The following is a 23,502-nucleotide window of genomic DNA, read 5'->3' on the forward strand; positions in this document are numbered from 1 at the left end:
TCCACATGCACTGGTAACCTGGACACACACCCCAGTACCTCCAGCCTAGACTGCAATCCAGATCTAAGCATGTTAAAGCACGAGTGATTACCCCTCAGACTGGTCACTTGGTGCCTCTGCACTCTGCAGGCCAGGAACTGAAGCTGCCACCTTGGTGTGGCTGCACAGCTGTGGCTCCTCAGTGGCTTCTCGCTCCAGGGGCAAAAGCCAATGCACTCCCAACTACTGGGTCCCCAAATCCACAGATCACTGACCTCTCACTTTGTCCTTATTATCTATGTGTTGATAATTCTGGACCTCCACAGATGCTGGTTTTCTGGAGTCCCTCCAGCCTGTGGCTGGTGAGGCCTGCCCTGGGGTTAAAACCTCAGCATGGATCTGGGCTTGGCTCCCAGAGCACTGAGCTGGCCAATTCCTGCCAGTCTGCCAGGCTGGCCTCAGTGGGAGGTTAGCTTCTCTGTGTCATTTTGTGGGTTCTGTAGCTCCAAAGTTTGTTCAGAGTCCCCTTTTACATCAATTGGGGAAGGTGGAAGCCGGAGCCGCATGGAGGACCTGCTTCTACTCCACCGTCTTGACTCCGCCAACCTTTAACATTTAATTTTAATGTGTTTGCATTAGGGCTGAACATTTTAGCATGTATTTTTAACTTTGCATAGTATCTGGTTCATCTCTGACTTTAATAGCTCAAAGTCACTTAATGAACAGGATTTCAAGATGATGTTGAGAATAGCATTTGTTGGTTCCCATATTTAGCTACTGTATTTATGAGAGGGAATAAGAGAAGGAGAATTAAAATGTACTTTAGAAGAGGCAAATGTAAAAAATGTCATATTATTATAGGGGCATCCTGTGACTGAGAGTATCATTACCAAAGTCACTTAAAACTGAAGGAATCTTCTGTTAATTGTGGAAGGATTATTGTCATTGAAGGTAAAGGTCAGGTAGAATAAGAGAAAGAGAGATGAGGTAGACAGGGTTGGGATCCTGAGAAAAATACTGAAATGATCCAGTTGTCTTTGGTGCCCACTACCTTGCTTTTGTGTGTTATTTTCTCTCATTGCAAGATCTCTTTAATCTCCTTCACCCCCAGCACTTGGGCTTTTCATGCTTACTTAGGGTCTCTTTTCAAAGGTGTTGTGTATACAATTGTTCTATTCAATTCCAATCAACAAATATTTATTGTGAATTTATTTTAAATTTTGAATTATTTCTTTCACAATAAAAATAAGCAGAGTGAAGGTAGGAAAAATAGAGAAAGGGGTATTCTGCCCATTTTCATTGGTATCCTCAAAATGTGAAGAGAATTCAAGGAAAGTTTTCAGTATGTTAGGTGGACACCCTGTAATGAATTTATGAACAGCAATGAAATAGGGTAAAGAGGCATGAATAGGTTGGAAGGAAAGCTGTCATCAATGAGATGATAGGTTTATTGGAGTTTTGGAGCAGATGAAACATTTCATAAACAGTGTCTTCTACAATTTAACAAAGTAGAATTCACAATTCACACACTTATACTGTGGTTTATGTATTCACAGGTTGAATAAGAAGATTCATTTGTTAAATGCATATACAGAACATCTCTATCAATTGAGATTTACACTTCAAAGACAGGAATATTTTAACTGATCTAGGTTATATGAATTAAAAATTAAAAAAATAAAATATGCATGATGAGTTCAATAGGATTTTAATAGCAATTCACGATGAAATCAATTTATTTAAAGCTCTTATTTCTGTAGATTTGTCACAATCAATTCTTAAAATTATCTTTTCTTAAAATATTTCTATTATATGTATACAAAAATATATACATACACATATATATGTAAACATACATATATTATACATACACAAATCCCAGGAATTTGCCTGAGACATAAAATGTTTAAATGGTTTGCAGTATCAGAGACATGATTTAAACAGTTATTCCTGATTAGAACTCTATCCACCAATTAATAATAATATTTAGTATTTACATAGCACTTCCACAGTTCTCTATCTTTATAAATGGGTGGCAGTTAGTCAGCATGGTAGATAGAGTGACTAATTGTGGAGATGGGAAGACCTGAGCTTAAATTTGGCCTCAAACATTTATTAGCTGTCTGACTGGGCAAGTAACTTTATGCTGTTGCTGGTGGTGGTGATGACTCCCAGACTTTATTATTTTTTTAAGAAAAAGATCAGAGAGTTGTGGCTCTGTTATAATTACAGAGTTCTGCACACAGTAACCTTTTCAAACTGGTATCTTATAATCCCACCATCTATACTCTTTGACTCATCAGTTTAGTGATAATCACCAAATTTAATCTCAAATTTAATATAGCGTTATCTAGATATGGAAATGTGACAGTATACCATTGGATAGCTCCAAGAGCACATATATTGAGGTTAAGTGACATGTTATCTTCGTTCCTCTGTTAATAATCTACCCTGATCTTTAGAAAGAGTTCATAATAGAAAGTAACATGTCCAGTGATAGTCATGCCCTTATAGACTATATTTCCCCCATGGCACAGCCCTGATTTTCTCAGGTTGATGTCAGCAGAGAAAAATTATATAATATCACAGGAAAGCTAACATATATTGATGAATCTGAGGTATGGAAACACTACTGGGGGAGACCGTAGTACCTTATTGTTATTCACATTGACCATAGGAATTTAGAGAACTCTGTTCATTAATTTGATACATGTCAAATTCATTGTATGGTATTTAATAAACAAAACAAAACAGATATAATACTATCATTTCAATAAGGCAAACAGCAGACAGATATACTTTTACACAAACTAGAATTTGGATACCAAATGAATCAGTTACTTCAATCAGTCAATAAAAAGTCAATTAGGACCTCCTATGTGTCAGGCACTATGTTAAGTCTCCAGGATGCAAAGAAAGTAAAAGATAGTCCCCACTTTCAAGGAGCTCACAGTCTAATGAGGAATCATGGAAGATACTCATGCATAACATACCAATTTAAATTTACACAGTGCTTTTTGGAGGGGCAATTGGGGTTAAGTGACTTTTCCAAAGTCACATGGCTAGTAAGTATGTCAAATGTCTGAGGCTGGATTTGAACTCAGGTCCTCCTGACTCCAGGGCCAGTGCTCTATTCACTGTGCCACCTAGCTGCCCCATACACAGTGCTTTGAAATTTACAAAGCATTTTGTTTATTATCTCACTTGATCCCAGAAACAACCATGTGAGGTAGGCAATGCTCAAGTATCATTATCTCCATTTTCCAGATGGAGAAATTGAGATTCATGTAGTTTTATAAGCAGTAGAGCCAGAGTTTCATTTAGTTCAACACTAGATCTCATCTACCAGCAGTAGCTGTAGTATACCTGTCTTCAGAGCCCTTTGTTAAAATTCCAAACTGGTACAAATCAATCGATTTGTACTTGATTTCTTGATTTCTGCACTCTTCTACCTCCACTGATATTTACACGTGTTCCCTGGAAAGACCTAATGGACAATGTTCCTCCTCACCTTGACTGCTAGAATTTCAGATGCTCTTTGGGCCTAGTTGAAATCTTAGATTCTGTTACCCTGTAGCTGTGTTTGCCACTTGCTAGGACATGTATGTGGAAGTGCAAACCTCTGAAGTATGTGCCCAGACCTATGGGGAAATTGGCAGGACTGTTAGAACCTATATTGACTCTCCATCATTCTAGATGTGTGAGGATGCTGGAATTTTTTCACAAATTTACCTCATCACAAGATATGATGTCATCTTGGTAGTTGTTCACACTTTGAACAAAATGGGTGATGTTCTCTTCTGTGCATACATTCCAAAATGGAGGCCTCATCTTCCCTCCTTCAATTACGTTTTAGGTTCCATGGTATCTCCTATTTCTTCATTTCTGATCAGGGTCTTCAATTAAACCCAATTTTTTTCACAACACTACAGATGAAAATTCACATATGCCTATTATATCATTTCACATATACCTAGTCCAACAGATTATCACTACAAATAGGAAGGCAAGGCAGTTGATTTTCTGGGTAGGAAGGTAACAACTGCTGTCGGTCACCCTCATGAGAACACTAACCTCTCTCTACCCTGAGGGCATCTGTGGACAGTGGACGACGGAAGGGAGAGACTATTCTTCTAGGCCTGTATTTTGTACTGTGTTGATGCAGCATTGTGTTTTGTAAGGAAGGGGAGTAAGACAGACAAATAAGACCTCTCTGTGGTTGCCATTCAACTCTGGGGAATCTGGTTAACTGGGCAGTTTTTTCTAGGAACCTGTGTTATTGCCCTTTTGTCCATGTCCCTGGGGAAAATATTGCCTTCTTAGTTATTCTCTAAGATGCTTAAGGTCTTAAACACATAATAGATCTAAGGACTGGGCAATGATGCCTGTGTCATCAGGTCAGTGACAGATGCATTCTCAACAATATCTTCTTTGCCTTTCCTTGTGCTTTAAGGGATGACTGTGTCAAAGGTTGCTGGATCCTTGCAGGCAGGGATCTGAACAGAATGCACTAAATGGATGTCTCAACACTATGTCAGGTTCTGTATATTAGAAGCATCATGGTATAATGAAAAGAGTGGTATTTGGAGTCAGAAGCCATAGGTTAAAATCTTAACTCTGCTACTAATGCTCTCTGTAACCTTTCCTTAGTTGTTTCATTTTCCTGGGCCTGTTTCTTCACTCTTAAAATTATAGGATTGGAATAGATCAGGGTTCTTTGCCTTTTTTGGCAGGGTCAATCCCTTTAGTAGGCTAGTTAACCCTATGGACTTCTCAGAATAATATTTTTTAAATGTATAAACTAAAATACACAGAATTACAAGGGAAATGATATTTAATTGACATGGCCATCAATTTTTTTTTAAATTGTAAACTCCCTGATATTTATCCATGAGCCCTAGTGATAGAGAGGGCCCATGAATCCCAGATTAAGAATTCCAGGGACAGATTATTCTAAGGTCCCTTCCTTAAATCCCATGTTCCTATATCACAAAGAACTCTCTGCTGCCATGGTAGTACTCTGCCTACCGAAATCACTTTACTTGATCCAAAATGCCCTTTCCCACAAACTAAAGTCCTTATCCCAACTCATCCCTGAATTCCCACTTTTCGTTCTAGTTATACTCACTGAGAAGAAATGAGGGAAGTTATAGAGTACTCAGGACTACTTGTAACACAAGGTAGAGGCTATAAAGCTACTTGTATCAATCAATAACATTTATTAAATACTTACTGAACCCCAACTAATTATGTATGGCCAAGAGTGTTATTGTAGCTCAGGACACCCTAGACTCTGAAAGGTGACTGATGGAGTTTGAAAGGTGGGGGATTCAAGGACCCCTCAAAGATCTGAATATAGTAGAGGAATGAATTCTTCTGGAATGAATTCATGGACTCAAGCATTCTTTAAGTCAAGGTGACAAAGATTTCTCATTGTTATGCTTTTCAGGGCAAGAGTTTTTGGGGAACCTGCAACCTTACAGGAGTACAGTTAAAGTTTTATAGGATAAACTACAGTAAAACATGTGCCAAATATGCTTAGTAGATGATTCAGGGAGGGATTAGTGAGTGGTTAAGGAGTGATCACTTCTTAAAGGAGCATGCAGTTTTGGTATCTACTGCACAGGTATTTTATCCAGAGTTCACTGGGAAGTAGCCCAAGGGTGGGTTACATGGACATGTGGTTTTAAGCCTGCAATGTCACTTAGTCAACTAGCAGTCAGGGCGGACTGAGAAATACCCAGGCTGCCTCCATCAATGTCTTGTTGGACAAGATCAATGTAACTAGTATACATATATCTAAGTCTAGGATAGATATAATAGGGAGTAGTAAACATTATTATGAACCAGTACACAGGCAGTTCAGTCAGTATCCAGCTGCTTCAAACTAATAAATTCTATCGGTGCAGCTGGTTGCTGTATCAGGAAGAGAGATAAGTGTTTTGCTAGTACCCACTCATTAGTAATTGCTAGGCATAGTGTCCTTGGGGTGGGGAGAAACTGCTTGAGACAGTGTTTTGAGTCTCAGGAGAAATGTGATTTTGTAACTGGGACCTAAGCACAGGCTCCCAAGCATTCCATCAGCGATAAGGCCATACCGAGTACCTAATAAACTGGTCAGGCTATGAGTTGGAGGAAGTAACTTGAAACTCATACATAAACGACATGCATGCCCTACATTAGGTCAAATGTGTTCTCACAGATATTCCACGAAACTACTTGTGCTTTAGGGAGATATTATAAGTGGTATGTTAGCTATGTTGCCTTTAATTGAGTTGGGGTACATGTGAAGTGCCCCATCTTCATAAAAGAATGCTGCTTCAAGTTCACTTTTGTAATTTTTATAAACTGGGCCTATGGTTTTATTAGTACTACTAGGGGACTTTCTTTGACAATCCAAGTTAGAACTTTCTATGCAACATAAAATTTTAGAGATTTGCCTAGATCATTGAGAGGTAAATTGACTTATCCAGGGTCATAAGGCAGTATATGTCTGGACAGAACTTGAACCTGCATCTTCTTGACTCAAAGACCTATCAAAGACTCTATCCCCTATGCCATTATTAATTAAAGCCCTACAGTGCTCCATGTTGTTTTTTCCGACCCTACTCTGTGCTGTCTCTCCCTTTGTATCCATTCTCCCTCTCCCAGCAGATTTTGAATACATCACCCTTGAACATAGATCACATCCTTAATCCCAGTGCTCTCAGTCTCATACCTGGAAAGTTGCTATTAACTTCAACCGTTATTGGATTGTTAACTTGTGCTCTTAGTGAACTCTGGAATGGGGCACTTAAGCTTGGATCATGCCCATTTCTTCAGGCATTCTAACTATTCTCACATGTTAATCACCCATTAATTGTCTTGGATATAATTATTGGATGTGCTACCCTATATTCTAGAACTCACCCTCTTTAAAGAGTAGTGCTGCATAAGAAAATTGATACCTTCCCTCCCTCAGTGAATTTTTGTCTCAAGATAAAGTCTTTTATGTGAACTCGTTTCAGAGTTAGCTATATATCTCTATTCTTGCTCAATAATGAAATGGAAAGTATTATTAATTTCAGAAACAACTTGCATGCCCCTTTTGTTATTCACAACTTTAAAATTGATTCAGAATTTATTAATTGCCTATTATGTACCATAATAAGACACTATCATAGGAGTAGGGAATAGAAAGACTCAAATGAAACAAAACAGTGAATTTACATTCTATTGGGAATGTGGCGGGGTACCATATGTAAAAGATTAATTATAGCACAAGAAAAATTTTGGAGACTGAGAGCATTGACTTACTAGAGTGGATGTAGGAAGAATCAAGGAGAGATGATCCCTAAAGGAAATTAAGGATCCTAGAAAACAGAAATGAAGAGGGAATGCATTTCAAGCATGGAGAATGGCTTCTGTCAATGTGAAGAGGAAAGGGTTGATTTCAGGAAACAGCAAATAACATCTCAGTTTCTCTGCTGTTGGAATTTGTTTTTTTTTCCTTTAAGTCTCAAATAACACCCTATATTCTACAGGAAGCCTCCCACAACTCTTCTTAATTTTAGTCCCTTCCCTATGTTAGTTATTCCCTATGTATCCTGTAACTATGTATCCTTTATGTCTTGCTTCTTTGTATGTATTTGTTTGAGTGTTCCCTCCTCCATTAGACTGTGAGCTCCTTGAAGGCTGGGACTGTCTCTTGCCTCTTTTTTTAAGTATCCGTAGTACTTAGTATATTACTTGGCACATAGTAGGTGATAAATATTTATTAAGTTGAATTGTGAAATGGAGTAGCATGAAATCTGACTGGAAGGGTAAGCAGAGCCAGAATATGGGGTTACTTAAATGCCAGGTTAATAACATTACTGATGGAGGAGCGTGGGGCATAGTAGTTAAGTACGAGCCTATGATTTAAGAACACCTGAATTTGAACCTTGACACAGAAATTTGGGAACTGTGTGGTATTGAGCAAAATGTTTTTCTTTTATGGGCCACATTTTCTACATCTGTAAAATGAGGACAGTAATACTTGGGTTGTCTTTAAGGTCCAATGAGGTAATTTATATTAAGCATTTTTTAAACTTTCAAATGCTATAAAATTTCAGTTATAACTATTAAATGACTGCCTCAGAAATTTGTATTTTATCCTCTAGGTAAAGGAAAGCCGCTCTTCTATTTAAATAGGAGAGTGATAAGATCAGACCTATGTCTTTTAAAACTGGATAAATAAAATACTTTATCCAGTTAAAAGGGTATTTTATTCTTTTATAAACAAATTTAGAATTGGTAAAATTGTCACAAAGCTAACAACTCGACATTTGGAAGTATTCGTGAGTGCATAAGATAAAGAACACATTATTATTATTATTATTATTATTGTTTCAAACCAAACTTTTATATTTTGAGAGTTTAATTCTAGATAATTTCAATTAATTAATCAATTAATAAACATTTATTAAGTACCTACAATGTGACAGGCACTGTGCTGAGTGCTTGTTTATAGTAAATATCATAATATTTGATGTGGAACAGAATATTCTCTTATGACATTTGCTATAAACAAACAATTTTCTTGATTGATTCAGTTAATAGAGGGTTTATAGTTAAAATATTACCTATGCCAAGGAGGTAATTGATTCTTTGTCTATGATGTAATTGACTAAATTAATGAGACTAATGACACTAGAAGGTTAAATTTGTGTGTGTGCATATACGTGTTTGTGCATGTGTGTACAAGTGCACACAAACACGTGCATGTGTGAGTGTGTGTGTGTGTGTCTGTGTGTGTAAAATCTGGAACATTTAGAAAGGTTTGTGAGGGAAACGTTGTTGTGTCATCTGTAGAGGTGATAACAAAAGCAAGCTTTTTGCAAGCTTGGAAATATATTTAATGACCTTTCAATTGTTCTAAAAGGACAAAGAGAGAAGCGAATAATGGGAGTCTTAGGTGCAGAGGAGGTGTTAAACACTTCTCAGTTTTATTATTATAATATCATTATTATCACAGCTATATAATGGAGACTCCTTAATTGGGTTACCTCCAGAGGTGATGCATATTGTAAAACAACACTTTTTAAAAAATAAAAGAATTGCACTAAAATAGTCCTCAGATCCCTAGCTAATATCTATCTCTGTTGTTCTTTGGGAAGATGGGATTCTCCTGAACAGCTTCAAAATTCTACTTAGTTCTAGTACAAGGATAAGAGCCCATCTGATCCCCATAGAACACAGAAGGCTCAGATTTCTGAATGAATCAGTTATTGAATCATATTGTAAACTGGGTGTGAACAATTCCTAGATATCCCTACTGACTCATTCAGAGGCATTAACTAGATGCCAGAACTTTTTAAGTCATTTGGAAGTGAAATGCTTTGAGATGACAACATAGAATTGGTTGAAATGACTCAGTCAGGCCTTGTGGGGCTTGGATAGCAGGCTGGATGAGTGGTAGAGCATCTAGAGACAAGTCCTTGAAAAGGAATTGCTTATGAGAGATGAGGGTGAAGAGAGTGGACCTCTGGTCTCCCTCCCTATCCCACTCCCCAAAGGAAAGTCTCATGACCTTCAAAAGTCAATCAACAAGCATTTATTAAGTACCTTCTGTGTGCTATCATTGTGCTAAGTCCTGAGGATACAAAATAAAAACAAAACACCTTTTTCCCTCCCCAAACAACAGCCAAAATATTACTCCCTGCTATAAAGGAGCTCATAGCCTAATGGGGAGACCACATGTAAATTATGGTACAAACAAGCTATATAGTGTGTTCCAAAGGTCTTAGTGCCATTTTATGCTTTAATACCTTTAAGATTTAATAGTTTAATACTTCACTAAGACCTTTGGGTACACACATTCCGTTGCATCCTGGGCCATCTCCAGTTGTCTTGATGAATATCTGGTCATTGGATCCAGATGACTCTGGAAGAGGAAATGAGACTGGTCACCTTGCACAGCCCTCCCTTGCTCAAATCAAAGTCAACTACAAGTCATGTCATCATTTACCTGACTTCATGGTCCTCTTCAAAAATGAAAGACAAATGCAACAACAACAATGGATGTCACCTTGATGAGTTCTACACTCTTCCCAGAGACTATTCTAATGGAGTTTCTTTTGGTCTATTCGGTTTTTCATTTATGTAGATCTCAGTGCCAGGAAGTGGGGAAATAATAATAACAATAATAATAAAAATTATATAATACTTTAAGTTTGAAAAACACTTTATGCATGTTAACTCATTTGAGTGCCAAATAATCCTGTGAGGTAGGTGTTATTATTATTCCTATATTACAGATGAAGAAATAGAATCTGAGAAAGATTATGTGAATTGACTGGGGTAACACATCCAGTAAGTATCTGAAGTAGAATTTGAACTCAGGTTATCTGACTCTGAGGGGCAACTAGGTAGTGCAGTGGATAGAGTATCTAGAGTCACAAAGATCTGAATTTAAATCTAGCCTCAGACACTTACCAGCTGTGTGACCCTGGGCAAGTCACTTAATCCCAAATTATTTCAGTTTTTCATCCATAAATATGACACACTGGAGAAGAAAAGGGAAAACTATTCCAGTATCTTTACCAAGAAAACCTAGAGTTGGACATGACTGAATGACTAAACAACAATAACTATCTGACTCCAAGTCCTATACTCTATGCACTGTATCATCTGGTTGCCTTAAGTCAGAATAAAATTTTAGTTAAGACAAGATCTCCTGCCCTTTTGAAACTTTTTTTTTGGAAAAAATCTTGTTTTTCCTTTGCTAACCAACATCTGCTGTGCCTACTAATGCACAAAACACTAAATTATTTTTAAAAACATCCCTATTTTAGAATAGCTCTTTTAGTTTTCAGGTTTTTTACTTCATGGCAAGTTAAAGTTGCATTTTATGTTTCTGTTGTCATAATATAAATGGATCTTGAATCTTCACTAGGTTTTTAGAAGTCATTCTATCATTTCTTTCTTTTCAGGGGATCAGCAGCCTCTTCAGTTCTTTAAAAGTGGTACGTCTTTTACGCCTGGGCCGTGTTGCTAGGAAGTTGGATCATTACCTGGAATATGGTGCTGCTGTATTGGTACTGTTGGTGTGTGTGTTTGGACTAGTTGCTCACTGGCTAGCCTGCATTTGGTACAGCATTGGGGATTATGAAGTCATTGATGAAGTCACAAATCGCATCCAAAATGATAGTTGGCTCTATCAGTTGGCCATGAGTATTGGGACGCCTTATCAGTACAATACCAGTACAGGGGCATGGGAAGGAGGACCCAGCAAGGATTCCTTGTATGTATCCTCGCTCTACTTTACCATGACAAGCCTTACCACGATAGGATTTGGAAACATAGCTCCAACCACCGATGTGGAGAAGATGTTTTCAGTGGCCATGATGATGGTTGGCTGTAAGTAGTTTTATTCTCTTTTGTTAAGAGCCTTCATCACAGTTCTTGAAATATTAAAATAAAGCCACTCAGACTTTTAAAGAAATTTTAAGACTTTGGTCTGTTGTAATCATCACTTTGTACTATTGTACTAGAAAAGTTGTTTTTGCTACTTTTATTCTGTATATGGATAACATACACACAGAGAAACACAAAAGCAGAGTCAGTATGACCTGGATTCAAATCCTTCCTCTGCCATATACTGTGTGGTCCTGGGTAAGTTACTTGACTTCTCAATTTCCCCAGACAACTCCCTAAAACTATAAGACATAGCACAGTTGCTTAGCAACATTGGCAGAGGGAGTTTCCTTGTGGGCACTTTCCTATAGCAGTGAAATCCCAGGTCTGATAAAATATTCCAATATACATACACATAAATACATGTACACATATATTGAAAACTGCTTTTAAAATGCAGTATGGAGGTAGACACGTGGTAAATATCTAACAATTATATAATTGAATGTAACGTTGTTATCATTTTCAGCAACTTAGATGAAGAAAGGCACGCTTACCAAATTTGTAGATGGTACAAGACTGGAAAAGAAAATGAATTCATTGATTGACAGAATCAAGATTCAGAAATGTAGGAGGGTGATGCTAACAATATAAATTTAATAAGGATAAATGTAGTCCTGTAGTACTATTCAAATAATTAACTGTGCAAGTAGAGGATTGAATGTGATGGGTAGGGTATGTCTAGAAAGAAAATCCATAATATATTGGTTCTAAGCAGACAGTAAGTTCAGTATGAGGTGATATTTTGATGGTGGTAAGTCAAGGAACCCAGGCAATACTGGAATGAAATAATAGAGGCATACTGTCTAGTGATAGTGACATATGGATTCAACCTGTGCTGTTTTGAGAACCATAATTTAGAATGGACAAACTTGAAGTATTTCCAGAAGATGGTGGCTGGTAGAGTAAGATGACTCCCTAACAATGTCACTTAAGGATTAATGGGAAGAACCAGGGATATTTAGAAAAGATTTGTGAAATAAGGAATCTAACAATCTTCAAATATTTGAAAGTTTTTCATGTGGAAAGGCATTCATTTATTCTTGACTCTAGAGGACATAGTTAATAGGTAAAAGTTACAGGAAAACAGATTTTAGCTTAAAATAAGGAAGAAAATATTAAGCTTCCCCAAATGTTAGTGGCTCTCTGAGTTTCTTCCTATTGGAAATGTTTAAAACAGTTATGTCAAGTGGTTTGTTGGCCAAATGTTGGCCATAACACTTCCAATTGTAGCCCAAATCAGATATAATCAATATAATTGGGAAATATTTAATAAAATAAGTAAAAATACAAAAAAACCTATAAATAATATAATTTAAAACTAATTCAATATGAAATCCACAGAGACCCTTAGGTACAGATAAATGGCCTCCATTTCTATTTGAATTTGACACCACAGATTTAAAGAAATGTAGTATAGAGAAAGGAATGCTAGACTTGTAGTCAAAAGAAACCTGGGTTTGAATCTAATCTCTGACACTTACTAATTGTATGATTTAACCTCATTAATTCTTTTACTTTGATCTGTAAAATGGACAATATGATACTCTCAATACCTCACAATATTGTATTTTGTGAACATTAAAAAAATCAGTGCATTGGCCAACATTTATTAATTTTTTGTAACATTCACTGTGCTATATTGTGGGGATTCAAAAAATAAAAGCAAAAGAAGTACCTGTCCTCAAGAACATTACCATTGAGCCAGGGGAACAACATATACATGTCTAGGTATAGACCAAAGAGATACAATGTTATTTTTTGAGGAAGACCCCAGTAATTGGGTGGTGGTGGGAGGAGGTGATAAGGAAAGGCACTTGATATTAAAAGCCTTGAGTGTAACTAGGAATTTTGAGGGCTAGAAATGAGGATGGAGTGTATTCTAGTCATGAAAGAACAGAAGCACAGCTACAAGTTAAAAATGAGAAGCAGCAAGAAGCCCAGTTTGTCTGGATCACAGTGTGTGTAGAGGAGTGCTATGTTCAATAAGACCGAAAAGGTACTGTAGTTTGGGGCCAGGTCATGAAGGACTTGAAATGCTAAACAAAGGAGTTATATTTGATTATGGAGGCAATAGGGAGCCAACTGAATTTATTAAGTAAGGTAATATGTTCAGATCAGGAAAATCAATTTGGCAACTGTGCAAAGGTTGTTTTGGAGAGGTAAAGGGCTTGAGGACAGGAGATGAATTAGGAGGCTGTGGCAATAGTCCAGGTGACAGATGTTGAGGGCCAGAGCTAGGGCAATGACTGTGTGAGTAGAGAGAAGGGAACAGACATGAGTGTACGTACCTCCTTCCTAGTCAGCCCTTAATATAGTTTGTTGGCTTATGGAGATGAGCTACTATTGATTTATAATGAGATCGGATAGTCATTTTGTTAGGGATGTTGTAGATAGTAGTCATGATTTGCCAAAAAAAAAAAAAAAGATGAAACATATGCTATATTTTAGTTTATGTCAACTGGAAGGTCTTTTCTCTACTACCTTACTGATTTTTTTTTCCTTTTTGGAGGGGGGCAGTGAGGGCAGTTGGGGTTCAGTGACTTGCCCAAGGTCACACAGCTAGTAAGTGTTAAGTGTCTGAGACCGGGTTTGAACTCAGGTCATCCTGACTCCAGGGCCGGTGCTCTATTCACTGTGCCACCTAGCCTTCCCCATTCCTGATTTTTTTTAAAGCTGTCTAACACTAGATAAACAAAGAGTTACCGTTAAAAACCTTGTGGGCACAGAGTTCACTTTTAAATATTTGAAACCCTGTCATACAAAAGAAAGTTTGGCCTTGTTCTGCTTGGTTTGAAGGACAGAGTAGAAATAAGAGCAGCAGATATTGTTAACAGGCAATTTTGGATCCGCATAAAGAGGAAAAAACAACTTAAAAAATAACTAGACTTATACAAAAGTAGAAAGTTTGCTTCCTCAGGAGGTAGTGTTGCTTATTATTTGGAGGTCATAGGATCATAGATTTATACTTGGGATGGACCTGAGAGGTCTTCCAGTCTAAATCTCCTCATTTTAAGGATGAAAAAATTGAGGCACAGAGTAGTTAGTGATTTATCCATGAACAAAAAGTTAGTAAGTGTCTGAGACAGGATTTAAACTCAGGTCTTCATGATTTTAGGTCCATATATACTCTGCTATTTAACTGCCTTTAAGTAGGATAGACGGCCATTTATGAGGGATGTTTTTGAGGGGATTCCTGTATAAATGCAGACTGGGCTAGATGACTTCTGATTTCCCATCCTATGATCTGGGGAAATAGAGACTGCTTGATTATTTAATATTTAACAAGGAAGAATTATTTTGTTTTTTGCCAGTGAGTAACTAGCAATGATGGTAAGGAAGTACTTAATTTTACTGAATGTTGTACTTTTATCATGCAAAGAATATATACATACATACACATATATATATATATATATATATATACACACACATACCTATATGAATATCTATGGATATCTATCTACTTTATCTACTTCTTATCTAAATTCATAGGAACTTAAGGTTAGGATGAACCTTCAAGTTCACCTTGATCAGTCTTCATTTTGCAGATGAAATTGGGACCTTTAGGGGTGAGTGACTTTATGTAGGTCACTTAACTAAGAAGTAATAGAGTTGTGTTGTACTTAAAACTAGATTTTTCTTCCAAGTCTAATGTCTTTACAACACACCATACTTCCCCCGCCTCTTTCTCTCTTTGCTCAAAAGCTGTAATCAAATAGTCTTAATGTGAAATTCCAAAAGTATAGCTATGGTTTCATATAAAGTTGAAATTTCTGTGTGATCTTTTGGCCACAAAACTAGAGGACATTGAGTAACCAAATGTGCTATAATTGGGATTTGCTTGCCTAATAGTATTAATTGCCTGGCAGTTATATAAAAAAGAACTTCCTTTTACTTTTAGATAAAAAGTAAAATATAACCTCTTTGTTGATTTATTTGGTGAACACCTTATGAAATCTCTTTGGGAAATACTTGATTTTTAAATTACTTATTATCTGAGTTGGGTCTAAATGTTTTTGTCCCCTAGGGAAAGTCTGAACTTTGTATCTTCTTTATGGTCTTGTTGATTGGACATTTTAAGCCTTCACTCTAAAAAATGCAGCTTGATTTTTGCCAAATCCTTTCCTATGAGACACAGGGTAGAATTTCTTGGCAGTATATTTTAAAAATAATATTTTAAAATATCTTCCATTGTTCTCCCTCTTTCCTTCTTGGCTTGCCTCCATCTTTCTGTCTCTCCTTCTCCTGCTTAGACTCTTCCTCTTCCTCCTCACCTCTACCTCTTCCTGTCTCCCTCCACCACAAGTGGTACTGTGACAGATTCATATATGAGAACATGCAATAAAAATTAGAAAAATATAAATTCATAAAAGAAGTACGAAGTCTGTGAGATGAGAGGAGGCAGAAGTCATTTCCTTGTGAGTATTTCAGTGAAAACTTTGAGAAAACAGAATTGAACTGTACTTTATAGGGTGATTAGAATATCAATAGATCAATATAGGTCAAGGTGTGGATGTGATAGGCGATGGTGTTTGGTAGAAGGCATATAAAATGTATTTGTCTACTAGCATTTATGAAATCAAAATCAATAGGGTCATACTCAAATTCCTCTAGTCAATAAGTTATCTTCATCATCATCATCATCATCATCATCATCTCATCCAATGTTTACTGAGCATCTACAATGTCCAGAAGCCTATGTCAGATTCTACATTATTGACACATGAATTAACCTGTTAATTTTTAAGTTAATAATTATATATGTATATATGCATATATATATATAAAACCTAAGTTAATTATTAAGTTAAGATTGTTTAAAATAAGATGGATTCCCAAGGTGCTGGTGACCTCCCTCCTTCCCTTTGCTGTGTGAACAGGAAATAAAATTAACTTTAAAGTAGGTGTGCTTTACTTTTGACCAGTAGATGTGGTCCTAAAAAGTTATAATTAAATCTAACTAAATTTTGATCTGTACACCTTTGTTTCCTTTAATGTCTGTAGTTTTATTCGATCTGAACTTAAATCAGTGAATAGCCCTTCCAAGAAGTACTGGTACCAATCTTATTATCTTGGGGAGACTGTAAAAAGCCTTCATTTACCTTGTTCAGGGCCAGGAAGAAGAGGGGGGAGCCATTATGGCTCTGATAACTAGGAAAAATGAACAAGTATTTAGACAGAAGATATAAATTTTCAATAAATGATTACACAATTTATATGTATGTAGTGGTACCACTTTCCCTTCTCCCCCATTTTGTTCAAATTTATGTAATTAGCTTCTTTTGTAGAGCAGGGCAAAAAACCTTCATAGAGCTAGGTAATTCCCTATAACAGTGCAATTAGGAAGTCTACAGCTGTGTCTGTGTGTGTGTGTGTGTGTGTGTTTTACCATAGTAATGCAATTACTGTCCATTGCTCAAATTCAGTCATTTCCCATATGGAAAACACTACAAAGACTGGGAGATATTCACAGTGGAAGCTCACCCCAAAGAGTCATGGATGTCCAGATGGAAGGGACCTCAGCAGCTATCTCCTTCATTTTCTACATAAAGAAACCAAAGCTCACAAGGGTTTGTCCCCTGCCTTCAGAGTTTTTACTCTTTTTACTTACTATACCATACTGTTTTGTTAAGAAAATACAAGGAAGACTTGGTTAGTATCACAGAGGAGAGCTTAAATTCATACTGACATGCATTCTTTGTGTTATTTCTGACAAAAGGTAGATGAACACAACAAATTGTCGTTGGAGACCTTATTACTGAAGACTTTCTCATTCCTATTTAACTGACTTGCTAGTTTTGTAGGCCACACCATGGAAGGGTCTCAGTTACCATCTCAGGCTGTTTATGCTCTGGCCCTATCTCTGGGTCAAGCCAAGGAAATCCAGCCATGTCTGGAGTGTTGTAGGGTCCAGCTAGCTGGGGTATATTAAGTAAACAGGGACAAAGAAGAGAGGGAAAATCAGTTCAAGGGCAATGGAGAGAGTGTTACACTTGAAAGCAAAGGGCCCTTGTTCAAATTCTGATGAACTATTGCTACCTGAATGGCCTTGATCAATTTACTTAACATCTTCTAAAACTGAAGCTATAAGGGAACTTGAATATTTTGCTGCCTAGAACAAAGTTTGTGGAGAGGATTAAAGCCAGCTCTGTTTCTAGTCACCCTTCCTCTAGGCATAGAATCTCTTAGAACCAGAGGTGCGCTGGAGCTAGCTCAAACTATCTGTGCTGCTTATAAAATTTTCTGTGTGAGCATTTGTATCTTGGAAACTAGCAAAAGCTACAAGTCAGTATTTGTTTTGCTGATTATCTATGTTTAAGAAAGTGATAGAGAAAATATTTATAACGAGGATTAAACTTAAAAGTATGTGAGTGTTGTGGAGCAGCAGTTTTGACTGCTTAGGCTTTTCCCTCTAGGCCACTCTGCTTCCCCACTCATTGTACTCTGTTTTCCTCATGTAAATGTCTGGCTACTTAGTGTCTTCTCAGTCAATATCTTCCACTTCATGGGGGTTTGAGGAATTCAGATTGTCACACTGCATGAGATTTTAAGAGAGGACTGGCTTCTCTGATGTGAGAACTTGCTCAGCACCTTTCAGAACTCCTCATTCACCTTCGGTGTTCACCTGTCACCCAACTCTCACCTGTGGTTTCAAGAAAGTAGCATGCACAGTGGCCACACCCAGGTAAAGCTATCTCAGCAGACAGGTTATACCAGGTTGAGGGATAACTGATGGACCACATTGGTAAGTTAGAGGCATGTTTATGCCAAACATGTGAAGACTTCTCCCAGTGGAATGGGTGGATGAAAACAATTTGTTACAACTATGAAGACAGCAGCAGAAGGTACCATGGAGCATTTAGGGCTTGGTCAAACATCAAAGACACTGATATCATTCAACACATTCTGGGCCATTTCCAGTCATCCTGGCTTTTGTCTTGCCACAGGAATTTGATGACTCTGGAAGACAGAGTGAGGTTAATCACTTTGTGCAACTCTGCCTCACTTAAATCTAGTTCATGTGCAAGTCATGACATCAACCCTATGATGTCATTGGTCATCTTCAAAAAACAAAGGAACAACAACTGTGAAGAAACTCGAGTTGTTATTCAGTTGTTTCAGTTATATCTGACTCCTCATGACCCCATTTGCAGTTTTCTTGGAAGACATGCTGTAGTGGTGTGCCATTTCCTTCTCCAGGTCATTTTACAGAAGAGGAAATTGAGGCACACAGAGGTAAGTGATTTTCCTAGGGTCATATAGCTAGATAGTGTCTCAAGCCAGATTTGAATTCAGGTCTTCCTGATTCCAGGTCTGGCTCTATGTCCACTGTGTCACCTTGCTGAAAAAACTCAAAAGGGGCCATCATAGCTAAACCCTCAGAAACACAAGTTTGTGATGTTTTGGCTATGTCTGTTAAGTGACTTTGGCTGGAAACAGACGTTGAGAAGGAACTATAAGAATTTTAGTCGTTCAATGGTATTAAATGAAGTTTTTGCTTTATGAAGTATTTCATAATTATTTTCTAGATCTAACTTTGACTACTCTAGATTGGTACATATTTTCTTTTTTTTTGAAATTGTTAGGTTGGAGAAAAATACATGGAAAAGAACTACCTCATCATCTTGCTGATCATGTGACCTTCCTTTCCCTTTACTTCTTTTATTTTTTTAAAGCAATCGGGGTTAAGTAACTTGGTCAAGGTTACACGGCCAGGTGTTTCTGGGTGGGTGCTAAGTGTCTGAGCCCGGGATTCGATCTCCAGGTCTTCTCAACACTGGAGCCGGTGCTCTTACTCACTGTGCCCCCTGGCCACCCCTTTCCCTTTACTTCTTGACTGCAGACAACTAATGCCTGGGATTATAAAAGGTGACAGACAGGAACTTATTATTAGAAATAAAGATTTGCCCGAAAAATCTGTAAGGAAAGAAATCCTGTCACATGTATGCTAATTTGCAAATAAGTGGTAATTGATAGCCAAATCATGCTGTAACTTCCTTTAGTACTTAGTGTGGTTTATAACATACAAAGAAAATCATTTGGCATATTTAAACATATGGCAGGGACATCTGCAAATGGGATGTGTGTGCAGGGAAATCTGAATTTCCATGTATCTACTTAAAATGACCTGAGAGTACTGTACTTTAGTTACACCTTGGCTCCCGTGCACTCTATAAAGAAGGCAATGCTTTTCTTTCCATTTCATCAATTCACTTGATAATTGCAAATGTGGTTAAGAATCATTGTCACTACCTCAAAGAAAACAGAAAGAAGTGGAAGGTGAGCAGGGATTTTCAATGTTATGGTAATTTAGAATACATAAAAGGGCAAATGTGACTTTGGGCAAGGCAAGTAAACCCTCTGGGCTTCAGTATTCTCACCTATATAATGGGAGTATGTGTGAGGATGGGCTAGGTGAGGTTTTTTTTTTAATATAATTTTTCCCACCAATTACATGTTAAAATCTTTTTACCTTTTTTTCAAAAAAGGTTTTAAATTTCAAATTCTATTCCTCCCTCCCCTTTGCCTTCTTTTCTTCCTGAGATGGTAAACAATAGGTTAGATGTGTGCAATCATGTAAAACATTTCTACATTAAGTAATTATGTACAAGAAGACTCAAATAAAAGGAAGAGAATGGAAGAAAGTGAAAATAGCATGCTTCAAACTGTATTCAAACTATCAAGTTTTGTTTCTCTGAAGGTAGATAGTATGCTTCATCATTAGTTTTTTGGGGTTGTTTTGGATCACTGTTCTGTTGAGAATAGCTAAGTCATTCAGTTTTTCTTTGTACAATAGGAATATTACTGTGTACAATGTTCTCCTGGTTTTTCACTTTACTTTGCATCAGTTCATGTAAATTTTTCCAGGTTTTTCTGAAATAATCCTGCTTGTCATTTCTTATAGTACATAATATTCCATCATAAACATATACCACAACTTGTTTAGCCATTCCCCAATTGATGGGCATTCCTTTGATTTCCAATTTTTAGCCACCACAAAAAGTGCTGCTATAAATATTTTTGTACAAATAGGTCCTTTTTCCTTTTTTTCAGAAATAAATTTGGAAGATAGACATAACAGTGATATTTCTTGATCAAAAAGCATGCAGTTTTATAGCCCTTTGGGCATGCTGCCAAATTGCTCTCCAGAATGGTTGTATCACTTCACAACTCCACCAACAGTGCACTAGTATACCAGTTTTCCCACATTCCCTCCAATATCCATTATTTTTTCTTTCTATCATATTAGTCAATCTGATATTTGTGAGGTGATACCTCAGAGTTGTTATAATTTGCATTTCTCTAATCAGTAGTGATTCAGAGAATGTTTTCATAGATAGCTTTGATTTTTTTCTGAAAACTGCCTGGATATCCTTTGACCATTTATCACTTGTGGAGTGACTTTTATTTTTATAAATTTGACTCAGTTCTCTGTGTATTTGAGAAATGAGAACTTTGTCAGAAATGCTTGCTGCAAATATCCCTCCCCCCTCCCCCTGGGTTTTTGCTTTCCTTTCAATTTTTGTTGCTTTGGTTTTGTTTGTGCAAAAACTTTTAAATTTTATATAATCAAAATTATCTATTTTTCATTTTGTGATACTTTCTATATTTTCTTTGATCCTAAATTCTTCCCTTATCCATAGTACATCAGGGGTTTTAAACTGTGTTTTTGTGTCCTCTATCCATTTGTCAGTCTGATGATCCTTATGAATCTCTTTCTCATAATAGTTTAGAAATGAAGGGAAATGCTAAATTTCACCTAGTTGTTAATGAAAATAAATATATGTATTTTTTGCATCTAAGTTCACAGACCCACTGAAATCAATCCATGGATCTCTTGGGATCTGTAGACAACAAGCTAAGAATTCTTGGACTAAATGATCTCAAAAGTACTTGCCAGGGGAGTAGAAAGAGGACCTCCATGTGGCTCCAGCTCCCACCATCTCCAATTCATGTAAAAGGGGACTCTAAAAAAATTTTGGAGCTACAGAACCCACAAAATGACACAGAGAAACTAACCTCCCACTGAGGACAGCCTGGTAGGCCAGCAGGAATCGGCCACCACTGTGCTCTGGGAGCTGAGCTCAGCCCCACACCAAGGTTTTAGTGCCAGGGAGGGTCAGACCAAACACTGGCTGGAGGGACTCCAGATCACCAGCAGCTGTGGTGATCCAGAATTATCAACACATAGATGCTAAGGACAAAGTTAGAGGACAGTGCAGTCTGGACTTTCGGACCCAGAAGTTGGGAGTGCCTCAGCTTTTGACCCCGGGGCGAGAAGCCATTGAGGGCTGCTGCACAGTGACAGCCATATGGCAGCTTCAGCTCCTGGCCTGCAGGGTGTAGGGGGATGAAGCGACCAGTCTGAGGGGTAATCACTCTTGCTTTAACCTGCTTACATCTGTATTGTGGTCTAGGATGGATTTCCTGGGGTGTATGACCAGCTTGCCAGAGAGTGTGGAGGCTCCAGAGAGGGCACCCAACTAATACCTCAGGAAGCTGTGAATACCCCAGCATTTGAAACAAAGCTCCTCTGTCTGGTCGCAGAGTCCTAATGTGGCAAAAAGCCCAGGAGTCAAGTGACTGAGGGGTGACATGACCAGGCAAAGGAAGCAAACAAAGCAGAGCAATCCAAAATTAAACAACTATTTTTGGGACAAAAAGGATCAAAGCATGGAACAGGAGGAAGACAGTGAAGTCAGAACCCCTGCACCAAAAGCGTCCAAGAAAAATATGAGCTGGTTACAGGCCATACAGGACCTTAAGAAGCAGATAAGAGAAGTGGAAGAAAAATCGGGAAGATAAATGAGAACAATGCAAGAAAATTATGAAATGAGAGTCAACAGCCTGACTGAGGAAAATATCACCTTAAAAAACAGACTAACTCAAATGCCAAAAGCCAATGAGGAGAAGAATGCCTTAAAAACCCAAATTTTCCAGATGGAAAAAGAATCTCAAAAGCTCACTGAGGAGGATCATTCCTTCAGAATTAGATTGGAGAAAATGGAGGCTAATGACTTTATGAGAAACCAAAATGTTGTTAAACAGATCCAATCAAATGAAAGAATAGAAGGCAATGTGAAATATCTCATTGGAAAAACCACTGACCAGAAAAATAGATCCAGGAGAGATAATTTAAAAATTATTGGACTACCTGAAAGCCATGATCAAAGAAAGAACCTAGAAATCATCCTCCAAGAAATTCTCAAGGAAAACTGTCCTGATGTTTTAGAACCAGAGAGCAAAACAGAGGTTGAAAGAATCCACCGATCACCCCCTGGAAAAGATCCCCAAAAGAAAACTCCTAGGAATATTATAGCTAGGTTCTGAAATTCTCAGGTCAAGGAGAGAATATTACCAGCAGCCAGGAAGAAACAATTTGAATATTGTGAAAAAACAATCAGGATATTAAAGGATCTGGCAGCTTCTACACTGAGGGATCGAAGGGCTTGGAATATGATATTCTAGAGGTCAAAGAAGCTGGGACTAAAAGCAAGAATCACCTCCCCAGCAAAACTGAGTATCATATTTCAGGGGAAAATATGTTCATTCAGTGGAATAGAGGACTTTCAAGCATTCTTGATGAAAAAATCAGAGTTGAACAGAAAATTTGACATTCAGATATAAGAAACAAGAGAAGCATGAGAAGGTAAACAGGGAAAAGGAATCATAAGGAACTTATCAAAATTGAACTATTAACATTCCTACATGGAAATATGATAATTGTAACTGATGTAAATTTTCTCAGTATGAAAATAGTTGAAGGGGAGAGAAATATATATATATATACATATGTCTATCAGAGCATATATGGGCATATGAATACATATGTGAATGTGTGTATATATGTTTACAGGTAGACATAGATAGAGGGCACAGGACCGATTTAATAGGATGGGATGATACTTAAAAAGTGAAATTAAGAGGTGAGAGAGGAATATCATGAGAGGAGATGGGGAGAGACAGAATGGGATAAACTATCTCATATAGAAGAGGCAAGGGAAAATGCTTACAGTGGAGGGGAAACATAGGAAGGCAAAAGGTAATGGGTCAACCTTATTCTCATTGAATTTGGCTCAGGGA

The sequence above is a fragment of the Petaurus breviceps genome, unplaced genomic scaffold (genome assembly GCF_028583685.1).
Source record: "Petaurus breviceps papuanus isolate PSGF00001 unplaced genomic scaffold, PetGlider_PUasm1.0 189, whole genome shotgun sequence".
NCBI classification, from domain to species: Eukaryota; Metazoa; Chordata; class Mammalia; order Diprotodontia; family Petauridae; genus Petaurus; species Petaurus breviceps.